The sequence below is a fragment of the Triticum aestivum genome, chromosome 6A, assembly GCF_018294505.1.
Source record: "Triticum aestivum cultivar Chinese Spring chromosome 6A, IWGSC CS RefSeq v2.1, whole genome shotgun sequence".
NCBI classification, from domain to species: Eukaryota; Viridiplantae; Streptophyta; class Magnoliopsida; order Poales; family Poaceae; genus Triticum; species Triticum aestivum.
In genome coordinates this window covers 2,357,692-2,374,324 of record NC_057809.1, presented here as the reverse complement: position 1 = coordinate 2,374,324, position 16,633 = coordinate 2,357,692, and the positions used below count along the sequence as shown (strand labels likewise).

The following is a 16,633-nucleotide window of genomic DNA, read 5'->3' as shown; positions in this document are numbered from 1 at the left end:
GGGGGAACCCGAACACCATCACTTCGCTCTTATCGAAGTTAATGGTTAGGCCCGACATCTGTTGGAAGCACAGGAGGAGGAACTTTAGGTTAGCAATGTCTTGGGCGGTGCCCTCCACCATAATAATGGTATCGTCCGCATATTGGAGGAGGGAGACCCCTCCCCCTCCGACGAGGTGAGGGACGATACCATGAATATGGCCAGCATCCTTGGCCTTATCAAGGATGGATGCCATGGCATCAACCACCATGTTGAACAGAAAAGGCGAGAAAGGGTCGCCCTGGCGAACCCTGCAGAGGGTGGGTAAGTAGGGCCCGATGTCCCCGTTGATGTTCACAGCAGTCCATCCGCAGGAGACGAGCTGCATGACCGTAGTCACCCAACGGCCGTCGAAGCCCTTGCGAAGCAACACTTCCCGCAAGAAGGGCCAGTGGACCGTGTCATAGGCCTTGTGGAAGTCGAGCTTCAGAAACACCGCCCGATGGTGTCTCAGCCGGACCTCGTGAAGGACTTCGTGGAATACCAGAACCCCATCAAGAATAAATCGGCCTTTAATGAAGGCGGATTGATTCGGGTGGGTAATCGCGTCCGCGAGCAGAGTCACCCTGTTGGCGTACCCTTTGGCCAAGATCCGGAATATCACATTGATCACGGTGATTGGTCGAAATTGGCGGATGTCGGAGGCGCCCGGGACCTTGGGGATGAGTGTCACGATGCCGTAGTTGAGGCGCGCAAGATCCATAGTGCCTGAGAAGAATTCCTCGAACAGGGCCATGACCTCCGGTTTGATGGTCGGCCAGAACGTCTTAAAAAACGTCACTGGCAGGCCATACGGACCCAGGGCCGAGGAGGGGGTCATCCCTTTAATAGCCTCGAGAACCTCATCTTCGGCGAAGGGGGCCACTAAAGCAGCATCGGCCGCATCCGAGACCAATTGAGCACCGGACCAAATGTCGGGGGCGAGACTAGCCCTACCCCGAGGGGTGGGGGAAATAGGGCCTTGTAAAAGCCATCCACATGGGAACGGATGGCCGAGGGGCGAACAAGAGGGGTCTCTCCATCCCAGAGGCAGTGGATGGAGTTGCGGCGCCGGCGGCCGTTCGCCACTGCCTGGAAATAGGCGGTGTTGGCATCTCCCCGAAGTACCCACCACTGGGTACCACGCAGACGCCAGTAGGCCTCTTCGTCGGTGTAGATGGTTGAAAGATGGTCTTCAAGGTCATATCGCACCACCCACTCATCTGGGGAGATTCCAGACGTGTCAGCACGGGCATCCAGAGCTTGGATAGCCAGCAGAAGGGCCTTTTCCGCTCACGGAGGTCCCGGCCAAGGTTTGCACCCCACCCTCTCATGAATTGTCGGGCAAGCTTGGCACAAAAGTGCCACGAGTCAACAGCCGACATGGCGCGATGCGGGGAAGAACGAGCATAGATCCAGCGAGCGGCCACCGCCTCCCGGAAGCCGGCCTGGTTGAGCCAGAAGAGCTCAAACCGGAAGCGCGGCGGGGAGGGTGGGCGTTCGTTGGCGGTGGAGAGGAGGAGGGGGACATGGTCAGACCCGATCCGGGTAATCGCACGAAGCGAGGCCAGGGGGCAGCATAATTCCCATTCCAGGGAAACTAGGACGCGATCCAAAACGGATCACGTCGGGTCAGCCTGGCGGTTTGTCCAAGTGAAACGGGCACCCGTCCGGTCCAGTTCACGGAGACCCAGCTCCGCGATCCAGTCGTTGAATAACTGCATCCGGGGGAGGTTAATCCGGTCATTATTATTCTCATCCGGGGATCGGATGAGGTTAAAGTCTACGCCCACAACGACCGGGAGGAGAGAGTTGGAGATCTTTAGATGAAGCTCCTCTAAGAAGGCCGGAGAGCGGCGATGGTCTGCCGGCCCATAGACAATCACGACCAGCCATTTGAAGTTGAGGGTGTTGGAAATATGCCCTAGAGGCAATAATAAATTGATTATTATTATATTTCCTTGTTCATGATAATCGTTTATTATCCATGCTAGAATTGTATTGATAGGAAACTCAGATACATGTGTGGATACATAGACAACACCATGTCCCTAGTAAGCCTCTAGTTGACTAGCTCGTTGATCAACAGATGGTCACGGTTTCCTGACCATGGACATTGGATGTCGTTGATAACGGGATCACATCATTAGGAGAATGATGTGATGGACAAGACCCAATACTAAGCCTAGCACAAGATCATGTAGTTCGTGTGCTAAAGCTTTTCTATTGTCAAGTATCATTTCCTTAGACCATGAGATTGTGCAACTCCCGGATACCGTAGGAGTGCTTTGGGTGTGCCAAACGTCACAACGTAACTGAGTGGCTATAAAGGTACACTACAGGTATCTCCGAAAGTGTCTGTTGGGTTGGCACGAATCGAGACTGGGATTTGTCACTCCGTGTAAACGGAGAGGTATCTCTGGGCCCACTCGGTAGGACATCATCATAATGTGCACAATGTGATCAAGGAGTTGATCACGGGATGATGTGTTACGGAACGAGTAAAGAGACTTGCCGGTAACGAGATTGAACAAGGTATCGGGATACCGACGATCGAATCTCGGGCAAGTATCGTACCGATAGACAAAGGGAATTGCATACGGGATTGATTAAGTCCTTGACATCGTGGTTCATCCGATGAGATCATCGTGGAACATGTGGGAACCAACATGGGTATCCAGATCCCGCTGTTGGTTATTGACCGGAGAACGTCTCGGTCATGTCTGCATGGTTCCCGAACCTGTAGGGTCCACACACTTAAGGTTCAATGACGCTAGGGTTATAGGGAATAGTTATACGTGGTTACCGAATGTTGTTCGGAGTCCCGGATGAGATCCTGGACGTCACGAGGAGTTCCAGAATGGTCCGGAGGTAAAGATTTATATATGGGAAGTCCTGTTTTGGTCACCGGAAAAGTTTCGGGTTTTATCGGTAACGTACTGGGACCACCGGGAGGGTCCCGGGGGTCCACCAAGTGGGGCCACAAGCCTCGGAGGGCTGCATGGGCCAAGTGTGGGAGGGGGCCAGCCCCAGGTGGGCTGGTGCCCCCCCCCCCCACCAAGGCCCAAGGCGCAAGGAAGAGGGGAAGGGGGCAAACCCTAGGGAAGATGGGCCCTAAGGCCCACCCTGGTGTGCCTCCCCCTCTCCCCTCCCCTTGGCCGCCCCTAGATGGGATCTAGGGGGCTGCCGCCACCCCTAGGGAGGGAACCCTAGGTGGGGGCGCAGCCCCTCCCCTTCCCCTATATATAGTTGAGGTATGGGCTGCCCAATACACACGAGTTCCTCTCCCTGTTGGTGCAGCCCTACTTCTCTTTCTCCTCGTCTCTCGTAGTGCTTGGCGAAGCCCTGCTGGATCACCATGCTCCTCCACCACCACCACGCCGTTGTGCTGCTGCTGGATGGAGTCTTCCTCAACCTCTCCCTCACTCCTTGCTGGATCAAGGCATGGGAGACGTCACCGGGCTGTACGTGTGTTGAACGCAGAGGTGCCGTCCGTTCGGCACTAGGATCTCCGGTGATTTGGATCACGACGAGTACGACTCCTTCAACCCCGTTCTCTTGAACGCTTCCGCTTAGCGATCTACAAGGGTATGTAGATGCACTCTCCTTACCTCGTTGCTGGTTTCTCCATAGATAGATCTTGGTGACACGTAGGAAAATTTTGAATTTCTGCTACGTTCCCCTATAGAGGGCCCTCTCGAAGATCTCTATACTCACGAAGAATTCCCCTCGGTCCATGTCCCCAACATAAAAGGTGGCATCCTTCACTCCTAACAGGATGCCGCCAGAGTGGCCAGTGGTCCCACTAGAAGGGAGCCAATGCCAGGCGAAGAGGTGAGAACTAAGACGCTCTAGCTCCTGGAGGGAGAACTCTGAGCGCATGGTTTCCTGGATGGCAATGATGTCGATGTGTTCGTCTCGCATGTACTCGATGAGTTGGCGGCGGCGGACATCATGGCCGAAGCCGCGGATGTTCCAGAAAAGGGCCCGCATCTAAACCCCCATAGGGGGCTGCTTAACCCCAAGACACGGGAGGCGCTTTGAGCGCGGATAGAGGCAGTGCGAGAGCGGGTGCTGCCACGGATCACACCGTCAGCCACCGGAGGTCCCAGACCCGCGGGTGTAGCGGTCGAGTCCACGGTGGGCCGGAGCAAGCGCGCCCGAGTCTTGGCCAGCTTGCCGTCTAAGATCTCGCGAGCCCTAATGGCCGCGATCTGTTCTAAGGGGGGGGTCCAACCTCCCCCCTGAAGACTATGGCCGAGTCAGTAGCCACCTTGGCGAGGTGGCCAAGAGGGACGGGCTCAAGTGCGGAAAAGAAACAACTGGAAGAACTGGGAGGGACGGAATCCACACCTGACTCGAGGTTCCGGACCGCCGCCCGGAGCTCCGCGCGCTCAGCGACAGACGGAGCCGGAGAGTCCGCCGGACGGGTCGCATCGAGGCGGGCGCTACGGCGGGACGCCATCACCGGCGTCGATGTGGAGCGGGGCCGCCTGACGTACGCCACCGCTGGAGGAGGGTGAGCGGTGGTCGGGGTGGTCATGACCACAGCCACCGTCGCGGCTGGGGAGGTGGGCGGAGCGAGGAGGGCGTCGGAGGCCACCGGCGGGGGGAGCGAGGCGGCGGGCACCATGGTGCCGTCATCCGCAACGCCCGCAGGTGGGGGGATCGAAGTCGGGGCGTCGGCGGGGGGGGGGGGGGGTCCCCACCCCCACCCGTGGGGACCGGGGAGGTCGAGCCAGGGGTGGCCGGGGGGTCCGGGGCCGACGGCGAGGAGAGCAGGGCGGAGATGACGGAGGAGGAGCGCGGTGACGAAGGCGGCATGACAAGCAGGCCCACACTGGAGATGTCGCTGGCCGACTCGGACGGAGGTGAAGGGGGCGCGGCTGGTGTAGAGGCCAGGCGAAGCGCCACCGCGAGGTCAGTGGCCGACACTTGGGTGCGTCCTGCTCCGGAGCCGCCACGACCCGAAGGTGGGTTGGCGGGCTCGCGGGATGGGGAGCGGGAGCGCTCAGACAAGTCCTCGTCATCATCAGGATCCTCGAGGCGTGGGTGACGGGACCGGCGGCGGCGGGAGCCGTCGTCGTCAGCAGGCCCCCCCCCCCCCCCCCCCAAGTGGCTGTCATCGGAGAAGCGAGAACCTTGTTTTAGACAAATAGTTTGAAATTACTTTTGGTACGGAGGCAATACATTTATTCTGGCTCACCCTAAGTCTTGAATAAATACTACATAATATATTCATGGGAATCTATATATTGATATTGATTTCGTATTGTAGGTGTAAATATTGTTTCTATAAATATGATCAAACCTAGACAAGTTTGACTTAGGATAAAACTTATATGCCTTAAATAAATATACTCGTATTCGGTATTGTAGATGTTGATATTCTACACGATTTGGTCAAACTTTACAAAATTTAGCTTAAAAAAATTTGTACACCTTATTTTGGAATGGATGATGTACGTACGTGATACTCTGTCCATTTATGTATACAAGACCACTTTATATTTTTATGTCTAACTTTGACCATTAAGCTAAAAGAGGAAGAAACATGCCAAAATTTAATAAAAAAGTAAAGATATGAGTGCTAAATGTCGGAAAAGTACTAACCAGCTGTTTGTACAAGGGTGATAAATGCCAAACATTAGAAGTCCTTTTTGTGTAGCATAGAGACGAAACCGTCAAGAAGTACACAGTGGTCCATGTAATCACTAGAAAATCGCCAAGAAGCACAAAGAAGTATAAATTCAATTAGAACATAGATTTTCGTCACAAAGAATGGTTCAGGTTCAGCTTAATGTACACTGAAACTCTGCACTTTTACTGTTCACTGCAGGTTTCTTGCCCCATTCAGATCATCGCTGGAGTCCTTGATCTCCTCGTCCTTCATAACAGCTTTACGTGGCAAGGTACGTATTGACTTTTACTAAAAGTGGAGTCTAAACGCTATTTAGTTTTCCGGTAGCACATCGTGTGAAATGTCATGTTTATTGAATTAGCCGTTTACTTTCTCAAAGTCTAGTACTGATCATATGTCCTAAATTGATAGGATAAAATTCTGATCCCGATATCGTTGTACACTTACGGGCTCATTCGGTTTGGAGAAAATCTAACCGTAGGAATTTGGAGTAGTATAGGAATTTGATAGGATGGCACTTGCCACCCTAAGGAATTGACTTGCCTCATTCCTACACGCAAAATGAGCTTTGAGTGGATGTATAGTTTCCTCCAAAAACATAGGAAATGAATAGTATTCCTACGAAATTCCTTTACGCATTTCCTACAAACCGAATGCATATATAAGAAATTTTCCTCTGGAATCCTTGTTCCCATGTTTTTCCTATAAAAATCCTCCAAACCGAATGAGGCCGTACTATGACTTATCGCCTATAACGACTAAGAGTTGACATGCTTCTTAAATGTTGCAAGTGTAAATACCTATCAACATTGACCATCACCAACGAACTAACAATTGGCATATTGCTAAGTTGCATACAGAACTATCAGCCAGACGACAACTTTGCTTTAAGACATAGAAGTTCCGCAATACAACAGAAAAGTCAGACTGCTCTTGTCAATTGAGGCCTCTGTTTTCTCCTTTGGGGAAAGGGCATTCTTAGGAGAGCAGTGATTAGCTGCCCAGGCTCATCTGCACCTGCGATGAAGAAAAAAAATTCAAAATAAAGACTATAAAAATTCAAACAAATCCAATTTTTTTCATGGTAGATAATTTGGTGCGTGAGGTGCGCTCTAAATTTCAGATCATTTGGACATCTGAGCAGCTCTCGGCAAAAAAGACAAATTTGGGGTGTGTAAAAACGTTTATTGTTCTGATCCAATTTGTCAATGCCTTTCTTCTTCTTAACAATGTTCATGCACAACAATATGAGGGTCTGCAGCTTTTCACTGCCCTTGTCTATGTATTTTACTAAGTAGCTCGTTTGTACTTTTTCTTGCGGCATTGACACTGACATTTAGATTAACCCCTTCCGCTTGCCTATTCGCTAGCTAAAGAGCCTACTTCTGACACTCTATTGCAAATTGGCTTGGCAAGAATAATTAAAGGCAGCAGCAACAAAAGATTCTGTGGGTTCAAACAAGTTAAGCACTAGAGAGTACGGTTCTTAAATGTAATATGTGCTAGTGTCGTTAGTTGTACATCACTACAAACTATGGTTCTTAATACTCCCTCCGTTCTGAATTACTTGTCTTAGATTTGTCTAGATACGGAGGTATCTAGCACTAAAATGAGTCTAGATACATCCGTATCTAGACAAATCCAAGACAACTAATTCGGAACGGAGGGAGTATAAAATATGTGATGTTCGCCAACATATGCAAGATGCACTACTTGGCGGACCAAGTCGACATAAAACAAAGAGCAGATCGACCAAAAAAGGTGATATTCAATAGAAAAGGTCGACTACTGAAAAACTCACTTCTGATGAGGTGGTTCTCCAAGCTCCCGTTTTTATGTTTTGGCAGACTCATGTTGCCATCATCCTGCAGCAAACCAGCCACAGTCAGCACTCAGCACGTCCACTGTCGTCATCACTGACATTAAGAAACTATTAGTAGATGGCATCGGACAGTCTGACAACATCATACAAGTATTTCACACTTGCAGAAACAACACTAAAAAATAAAATGTATCCACTCTTCTTTTGCACCAAGAACGAACACCTATAGCTTGGTGAACTGGAAACATGCATAACAAGCTTGTTCTATCCTTACAACATCATCAAGTGAACCTAGGAATAGAGCACCGGAGAATTTGGCGACACATTACACTGAAACTAGGGAGTTCTCAGCATTCCGACAGTGTTAGTTTACCCTTACAAAATAACATAATGGAAGAAAAAGGAGGATATAGAAGGCCTTCTTAACATCAGTTGCTAGACTGGTTTCACAAACTGAAGTTATACAGATCATCTCCAGCTTGATTTCGCAACAATTGCTAGCAGCTTCGACCGCCACGTCCGCCGATCAGGCCTCTTTGCTTCCAACAAACATGGCTGAGGTATAGGCGCATAGGTTGGAAGCTTTGAGTAGCATGCCACGTAGTGGTAGAACTTGTCATAGACATGCTCATGATCTTGTTCAATGTCATCGAGTTCCTGAAGTTCCCCTGTGCTGATGGTGTATGAACGAAGGTTGTTTGCATGGCAGTCAAAGAGGAACACGACGTCCCTCTCCAAGTCAATAGCAGCAATTTCATACGCGCAATTCCAGCACTGTTGAGCAGCGTCATAGTAAGCAAGGTCATCCCTTCCAAACGCATCACTCATACTAAGACGATACTTCACAGTCCATTTGTAAGGCCCAGAAACATCAAGACTCCAGATCCGAATTGCAAGCCCATCCGCATCTGGCAATGCAAAGTGCAAGGCCCCCAGAGATTGGCCAAAGTAACCTCGGGTGTACATACCCACGGTAAGATTTGAATAAAACTATTGTTATTGATTTGCCGGCCACATAGAGCGGTATATATAAGAGTTTACAAGCCAACCATACCTATTACAATACGACTAGGACTATTACAATACGACTAGGATTAGGTAACTTGAGAGCCAAGTAATAGTCTAACATCCCCCCGCAGTATCAACGGGAGGCTCGATAACGTTGAGACTGGATCGAATATTACAAAAAGATGTAGATGGCAGTCCTTTGGTAAATATATCAGCAAACTGAGCCGTTGAAGGAACATGCAGCACCCGAACTTGTCCAAGAGCCACCTTCTCGCGAACAAAGTGTATATCAATCTCAATATGTTTAGTCCGACGATGTTGAACAGGATTCCCGGACATGTAGACAGCTGATATGTTATCACAATAAACAATGGTAGCATGTGGAAGTGGTCGATGCAACTCGGAGAGCAACTGACGAAGCCAGATCGTATCAGCCACAGCATGTGCAACCGCACGATATTCAGCTTCAGCGGACGAGCGGGAGACGGTTACCTGCCTTTTCGAGGACCAAGAAATCAAATTGTCACCAAGAAAAACACAGAAACCGGATGTAGATCGTCGAGTGTCGGGACAACCAGCCCAGTCTGCATCAGAATACGCGGTGAGAGAGGTGGGGGATGAATTGTTTATGTGGAGACCATGATCCAGAGTACCTTTGAGATACCGAAGGATGCGTTTGATATGATTATAGTGAGGAATTCGAGGATCATGCATATAGAGACAAGCTTGTTGGACAGCAAAAGAGATTTCAGGACGAGTGATGGTAAGATACTGGAGAGCACCGGCAAGACTGCGATAAAGAGTAGGATCAGAGAAAGAATCACCATTGGCTGAAAGTTTGAAACTAGTGTCGACAGGAGTATGGGAAGGATGACAGTCTAGCATACCAGCACGATTGAGAAGATCCAGAATGTATTGACGCTGGGAAAGAAACAGACTAGATGAATCACGAATCACTGCAATACCTAAAAAATGGTGAAGAAGACCAAGATCGGTCATAGAAAACTCAGAACGTAGATGAGTAATAATGCGGTCCAAAAAAGTTTGAGAAGAAGCAGTGAGAATGATATCATCAACATAAAGAAGTAAGTAGGCAATGTCAGAATTATGATGATAGACAAAGAGAGAGGCGTCAGAAAGAGAGGGAATAAAGCCTATGGTTTGAATAAATGAAGAAAAGCGTTGAAACCATGCACGGGGAGCTTGTTTGAGACCATAGAGAGATTTTTGAAGAAGACAAACATGGTTGGGATAGGAAGGGTCTTCAAAACCAAGAGGTTGCTGACAATAGACGGTCTCTTGAAGAGAACCATGAAGAAAGGCATTTTTTACGTCTAATTGGTGAATAGGCCAGGTGGAGGAGACAGCAAGGCTGAGAACAGTGCGTATGGTACTGGGCTTAACTACAGGAGAAAAGGTTTCATCGTAATCAATACCATGCTGTTGGGAATAGCCTCGACATACCCAACGTGCTTTGTAGCGGGAAAGAGTACCATCGGAGTGAAACTTCTGGCGAAACACCCACTTACCAGAGACAATGTTGGTGTTGGAAGGGCGAGGAACAAGCTGCCAGGTATTATTTTCAGTAAGGGCTGAATATTCTTCTTGCATAGCTGCAGCCCAATTAGGATCAAGAAGTGCGGTTTTGTATGATTTGGGAACTTGAGATAGGGAGACGGTGGCATGAAGGTTGAGACGGTCGATGGGTTGACGAAAACCCGATTTGGAACGAGTGCGCATAGAATGATCATTGACTGCTGGGATAGTGGGAACAGCGCGAACGGGAAGAGGAGCTACACTGGTGTCCGGCACAGCGGAAGATGCGGACAATGGAGGGGATGGTGGCGGATCGGCATGAGTGGGTGATGGTGCCGAAGGGGATGATGGCGAATCGACATGAGTGGGTGATGGTGCAGATGGGGAAGGAGGCGGGTCATGGGTGGGAGTCGGCGATGTGTCGAAAAAAGGCAGTGGCATTTGGTTGGTTTGGGGAAGAGGTATTTAGAGAGGCAGTGGCATTTGGTTGGTTTGGGGAAGAGGTATTTAGAGATTGAGACGTCAAGAGAGGTGCATAGAAAGGGAAACGTGTAGGAGGAAGGCTAGGTGTGGATGTAGTGGTGTGTGATGGAGTAGGACGTTGAGCAAATGGAAAGATGTGTTCGGCAAAGGTGACATGCCGAGACACAAGAACCCGACCGGTGTATAAGTCAAGGCAGCGATAGCCTTTGTGCTCATCCGAAAAACCGAGGAGAACACAAGGGAGAGAGCGGGGAGAGAGCTTATGAGCGGAGGTAGCGGAAGTGTTAGGAAAACAGAGACAACCGAAAACACGAATGTCGGAGTAGTTTGGATGGCACAGAAACAGAGAAAAATAGGGGGTGATATTGGGATTGGCTTTGGTAGGACGGATATTGAGAAGATATGTAGCGGTGTGGAGAGCCTCAGCCCAGTATTGGGGTGGCATGGAAGATTGAAGAAGAAGGGTACGGATAATATCATTGATAGTACGAAGAGAACGTTCAGCTTTGCCGTTTTGAGGAGAAGTGTAGGGACAAGAAAAACGGAGAAGAATGCCATGGTTAAGAAAGAAGGTGCGATTTTTAATATTATCAAATTCACGACCATTATCACATTGGATGAAGCGAATAGGGAGGAAGAAGTGCACAGAGACGTATCGCTGAAAATTGAGAAAGAGAGCGTGAACGTCGGATTTGTTGCGTAGAGGAAAGGTCCAGACAAAATGTGTAAAATCATCTAATATGACAAGATAGTATTTAAAACCAGAGACACTAGCAATAGGCGATGTCCAAAGATCACAATGTATTAATTCAAAAGGATAAGTGCTTGAAGAACTAGACGAACTAAAAGGAAGACGCACATGCTTGCCTAATTGACAGGACTCACAAACTGAAGAATCGTGAGAATCTCTATTACAAGGTATGGTAAATTCACTAAGAACAGATGCTAAAACTGCAGGGTTGGGATGCCCTAAACGCCGATGCCAGAGATCGACAGATGCCAGCATGGAGGTTGGAGAAGCGGCAGCAGGAACACCATTGAGAGAGTATAAGTCGCCGGAGCTATTGAACCGCGCGATCTCGACCTTGGTCTGATAATCCTTCACAGATAAGCCAAAGGGGTCAAATTCGACAGAAACAAGATTATCACATGTGAATTGACGAACAGAAATTAAATTTTTGATAAGGGCAGGAGCAACAAGTACATCACGAAGAAGAAGAGGTTTAGTGGTGGAGGGAAGTTGAGCCTGACCAACACAGTAGATGGGGATAGAAGAACCGTCACCGAGGGTGATGGATTTAAAGAGGGGTGAAGTGCAAGAGGAGAGAAACGTACTATTTGCAGACATATGACTAGAAGCACCGGAATCGAAAATCCAATCCGTACCTGTGTTGCCTTGGGCGGCAAAATTATTCATGGCCTGGATGAAGGCGGCTTGGTCCCAGCTTGGCGGTGCAGCAGAGGTCGGTGTTGGCAGCAGAGCCGGCTGGTACGACGGCGAGGGCAGTAGGGCCGGCGATGGAGGCGATGGTAGGAGGGCCGGCTGGTACGACGACGAGGGCAGTAGGGCCGACGGTGGGGTGTAGTAGTGACCTCCGTCAGCATAGTAGGGAGCGCCATATGTTGGAGCAGCATGGTAGGCATGGGCCGGCTGGCGAGGCATGAGGAATCCTGGAGCACCAGTGTGGGGCCGCACGCCGGGCTGCCAGGCACCGGTATAAGCTGGTGGAGCGCCTAGGGGAGCCGGAGCGGACCATGGCATAGGCCAAGCTTGGACGAGCCCCGTCCAGGGATCATGTGGAGGACGCCAAGGCGTAGCTGCTGGTGGCGTACTTGGAGCTGGCGAAGGTGGAGGAGTAGGCGCCGAGCGCGTCGAAGGTGGCCTGTAGATGGGGTTCTTGCCGCGATAATTAGGGCTGGGACGCCAGCCCGGCGGCGGAGCGGACGCTGCCGGGGAGGGAGGCACCGCTGGTGGAGGTGGCGCCGCGGGTGCCGGAGCACGCGGAACGGCGGCGAAGAGCTGAGGGCGAGCGTCCTTGTTGGATTGAGCACGGTCGGCCCACTGGAGGATGGAGCGCACCTCGGCAAAAGTTGGCTGAGGCCGCATCATGGGGATGAAGGAGGCCTGCTTGTCGAACTTTTCGCTGAGCCCGATGAGGAGGATGTTGATGAGCTGCCGATCTTCAACGGGATCACCAAGTTCACGGAGTTCGTCGGCGATGGACCTGAGGCGTTGGCAGTAGACACTGAGAGAGGAGTCGCCTTGCACCGTATTCCTGAGCTCGGTGTGGAGTAGATTGGTGCGAGCATCGACGTTGTCTTGGAACAACTGCTGAAGAGCCACCCAGAGACCGCGGCGGTGGCAGCATCCCGAAAGACAAGGTTGAAGATCTCGGTGGAGACGCGCATGTAGATCCATTGGATGATGGCGAGGTCATCCTTGACCCATTGGGGATCATGGGATTGCGGCACGGCGGTGGCGTCGACATGGGAGCGAAGATTGCAGCGCCCGAGGTGAACTTCAAAGAGGTGGCGCCAATGGTAGTAGTTGTGGGAGTTGAGATCGAGGGTGATGGGGATATAAGGACTAATATCCGAGATTGTATCGGTGAGGGAGAGCACCGGGGGCATAGGTGGTGGTAGTAGAGCTAGGGTAGAGGAGGAGGAAGCTGTGGCGGCGGCGCGGGCGAGGGTAGCGACCCGGCGCTCAAAGTAGCCGGGCGGCGGCAGCGGCGGTGGGGTGGGCGGCGGAGCCATACCCTAGGACCAGGAACTCTCTGATACCATGTAAGATTTGAATAAAACTATTGTTATTGATTTGCCGGCCACATAGAGCGGTATATATAAGAGTTTACAAGCCAACCATACCTATTACAATACGACTAGGATTAGGTAACTTGAGAGCCAAGTAATAGTCTAACAAGAAGGATCATGAGGCAACTTAATAGTTTGACGATTAGGGGGTATGCGAGAACACATTGCCTCAAAGCCGTTCAATACCAAGATCCTCTTCACTGAGTTCTGCGGCACACTAAACAGATATAGTGAACCATCTATGAACAAGTGTGGGTAGCCAATAACAGTGCGAATCCCGGAATTCCACCATGCATCATATACGAGCCATGTGGAAAGGTCAGATGAAAACACCTCGGGTCCACTCAAGAATGAAGATAAGGGATTACGTTTAAAGTTGAAGACGTAGAACTGTGGTGAACATGATGGGTTGAAAGCCAACATAGCTTCAAAAACAGCATGTTCTTGGTAAGGACGAGTATCAGGAAGCCTCGTCCACTCTCGTGTTGCCGGGTTGCACACAATGAAGTGGCAAGTAATTGTACGTCTGCTCCAATCCATGCTCCTACGCATGCAGAGCACTAGGCCATTGCAGCAATCCATAAGCTCGAGTTGCGGATGGTCTGGCAAGAAACTAAGTGCTCCATCAATTTTCTCAACGTTTCGGGGCTGGCTAAGAAGCTTGGTAGCCTTCTTATCGAAGTCTTGGTACTGGCAGAAAAGACCAGTGGGGATTTTCGGCAGCTTCTTGCGGTAGTTTGGATCAGAGGAGAAGGCAAGCCAGGGTTTGCAAACACATTTGAAGCGGCAAAAAGACTTCAGCGGCAGCCGGGAGAGGATTTCCACAATCAGGTCATCAGGTAGCACACTGACTTCCATATGGTCCATTTCTATTATATTATATGGCAGTAGTAGTTCACTAGAAGTGTCTGAAGTGGTAATATCAGAAACAGCTTTCTTTGAACTTGGAAAGAAAGAGACCTGTAATGGAATCAGGTAATTTGATCAAACAAATCAAATTTATAAGGGGAAGAAAAAGATAAATAGACATTTGACAAGCACACATGCAACTTAGGAAGAAAGACAACGCATTTGATGTCGCCGATTGACGTTAATTTTAGTAAGTGAAACTATGCTGTAGTAAGTAAGATCCTCCATCCGCTTGACTAAGCAAAGGTGCAAGGAACGAAATTACGTACCTTAACTAATCGATGCAGCACCAGCAAGTGGCCACTTAGTCCACTAGGGAAGTTGAACCAAGGCGTACCAAAGTGCAGGTAAGCGGTATGGATGGTAGGCGAGGAGTGACTGGTGTGCTCCTCGATGAGGGAGCACCTGAAGCAGAAGGTGAAGGGAGAGAGCAGCAGCTTTCCTGATAGGGGGAGGTGCGCATAGTAGGAACCACAGATTTAATGGTGGTGGTATGCTTAGTAGGAAGAACAGACTTAAGAACTTCTTGGGAGATGGTTGTACGCGTAGTTGGAAGAACAGATTTAAGAATTTGTTCAAAGGTGGCGGTGCACGCGTATTAGGAACAGATTTAAGAACTTGCAACGTGGTGGTAGGCTGGCACGGGGCAAAGGCAAATGAAAAGTGAAAGCAGGGAAAGGCAAATGAAAAGGCAAAGGAAAAGCAGGGCATAGCTAACCAAACTGCAGATAATGACCATTAGTGAGGAACTTTCAACGAGGGTTCCCTTTTATCAGTTAACTAATGTGTGCAGAATAATCTATTGATACACACCCGCCCATGTATGAGATGGTTCCCTTTTTGACATGATAACTTATGGCAAATGGAGCACAGGTTGGATCCTTCAGGTGAAGGTGTCAGGTCTGGTTCCTACTCAGCCACTCGGGCGTTATTGTAGTTTGTTCAGTTGGTCTGTACTATATCCTGTTAATGTCTTTTTTCCGCTTAATAACATTCATGCAGAACATTATATGAGGGTCTGCAGCTTTTCGTTACCCATGTCTATGAATTTTACTGACCAGTAGGTTCTTTGTATATATTTTTTTCTCGCAACACTGACATCGGCATTTGGATGGAGTCCAGAAGAATGTCTTTCTCGCAAATGGAATCCAGATTTTTTTTTTCATAACCAGCGCTACCAACAATTCAAAGGCTTGTCTACATGCATGCAAGCAGGACGTGAGTGCAAATCAAATCAGAGGAGCTCGCTAATTCTCTCGGGCGAAATTCATGTTGGATGGATGACGCACCTGGTCGTCTCCTGGGGAGGAGGCACCATGACACGCTTGCTGGAGGTGTTTCCTGGGTGCGTGTGTGCGTGCTGCTTCTGGAGAAGCAGATCACAACCTGCACCTTTTATGCACACTGGTCGATGGATGGATCACTACTTCACCCACTACTAGCAGTTAGCAGTTGGACACACACGCCTGCACAAACTTTCTGCACACACTTTAGAACGCTACAAGAACACAAGAGAAAAAAAAGGCATGCATGCACTAACGCTGCTACTGCAAAACAAAGCTTGTTTGCTTGTAAAAGTGGTTGCCCACCACAACGTGTAAAGTGCACCGCTCTGATAGATCGACGGACCACAGAAGATCGTCGGCCAGAACAATGCTAATTGCTACATATGTATGCAAGTGAATGGAATGATATATCATGCATTGCTTCACTCTGGCAGGACTGATTTTTCCTTTTATCGACAACTGATGGATGATGGGGTGAGATGGGCTAGATCGAGTATACGAGCGATAGATGCCTGATTGCCTCAATTGTGTCTTCTACATCTAGAGTGATGATTAATGCTTCCAAGGAAGCAACACCTTGACTAGAGTATGGGTCCTAGCTTTAAAACAAGTATAACATGGCAACTGTGGTCAACAAACGTCATTGATATGGGGGAGCTTCAAGGTAAGTGGTTAATTCCTCTATTTAATTAGAGGGTACCACAAACATTGTTCTGAGAATGCGTTGCAGTATATTTCAATGGGATTTGATTGTGTGAAACGTAAATATTTTTACTAAAAATAAGAGAACATAAACTTAAAGTGCATATTGTTTATTGTGTTTGATTGTTATATAGTTGTAGAAATTTCTAGTTCAAATATGTGTTTCATAAACGAGATTTTGGTTTTAAAGATATGTACCATCTAAAATGTCAAAAGAAAATGAAAAGTGATGAAGTTAGAGGAGAGAAGTAAGATATTGTAGGCATGTATATGTTGACTTAAGACATGCATGTGCCAGTCTGGGGAGAGAGAGAGAGAGAGACGAACAATGCACATGCAAAGGGCTCGCATCCACATGGACCAGCGAAAGAAGTAATTCGGGATTCACCATATTCACTCACTCCTCAAACATGA

The 16,633-nt window shown here is 49.2% G+C and overlaps 1 pseudogene; it reads right to left on the bottom strand.

Moving 5' to 3' along the window:
* Positions 1–7,949: 7,949 nt before the first annotated feature.
* Positions 7,950–15,549, bottom strand: LOC123129890 (uncharacterized; annotated as a pseudogene).
* Between the last annotated feature and the right edge of the window lie 1,084 nt (positions 15,550–16,633).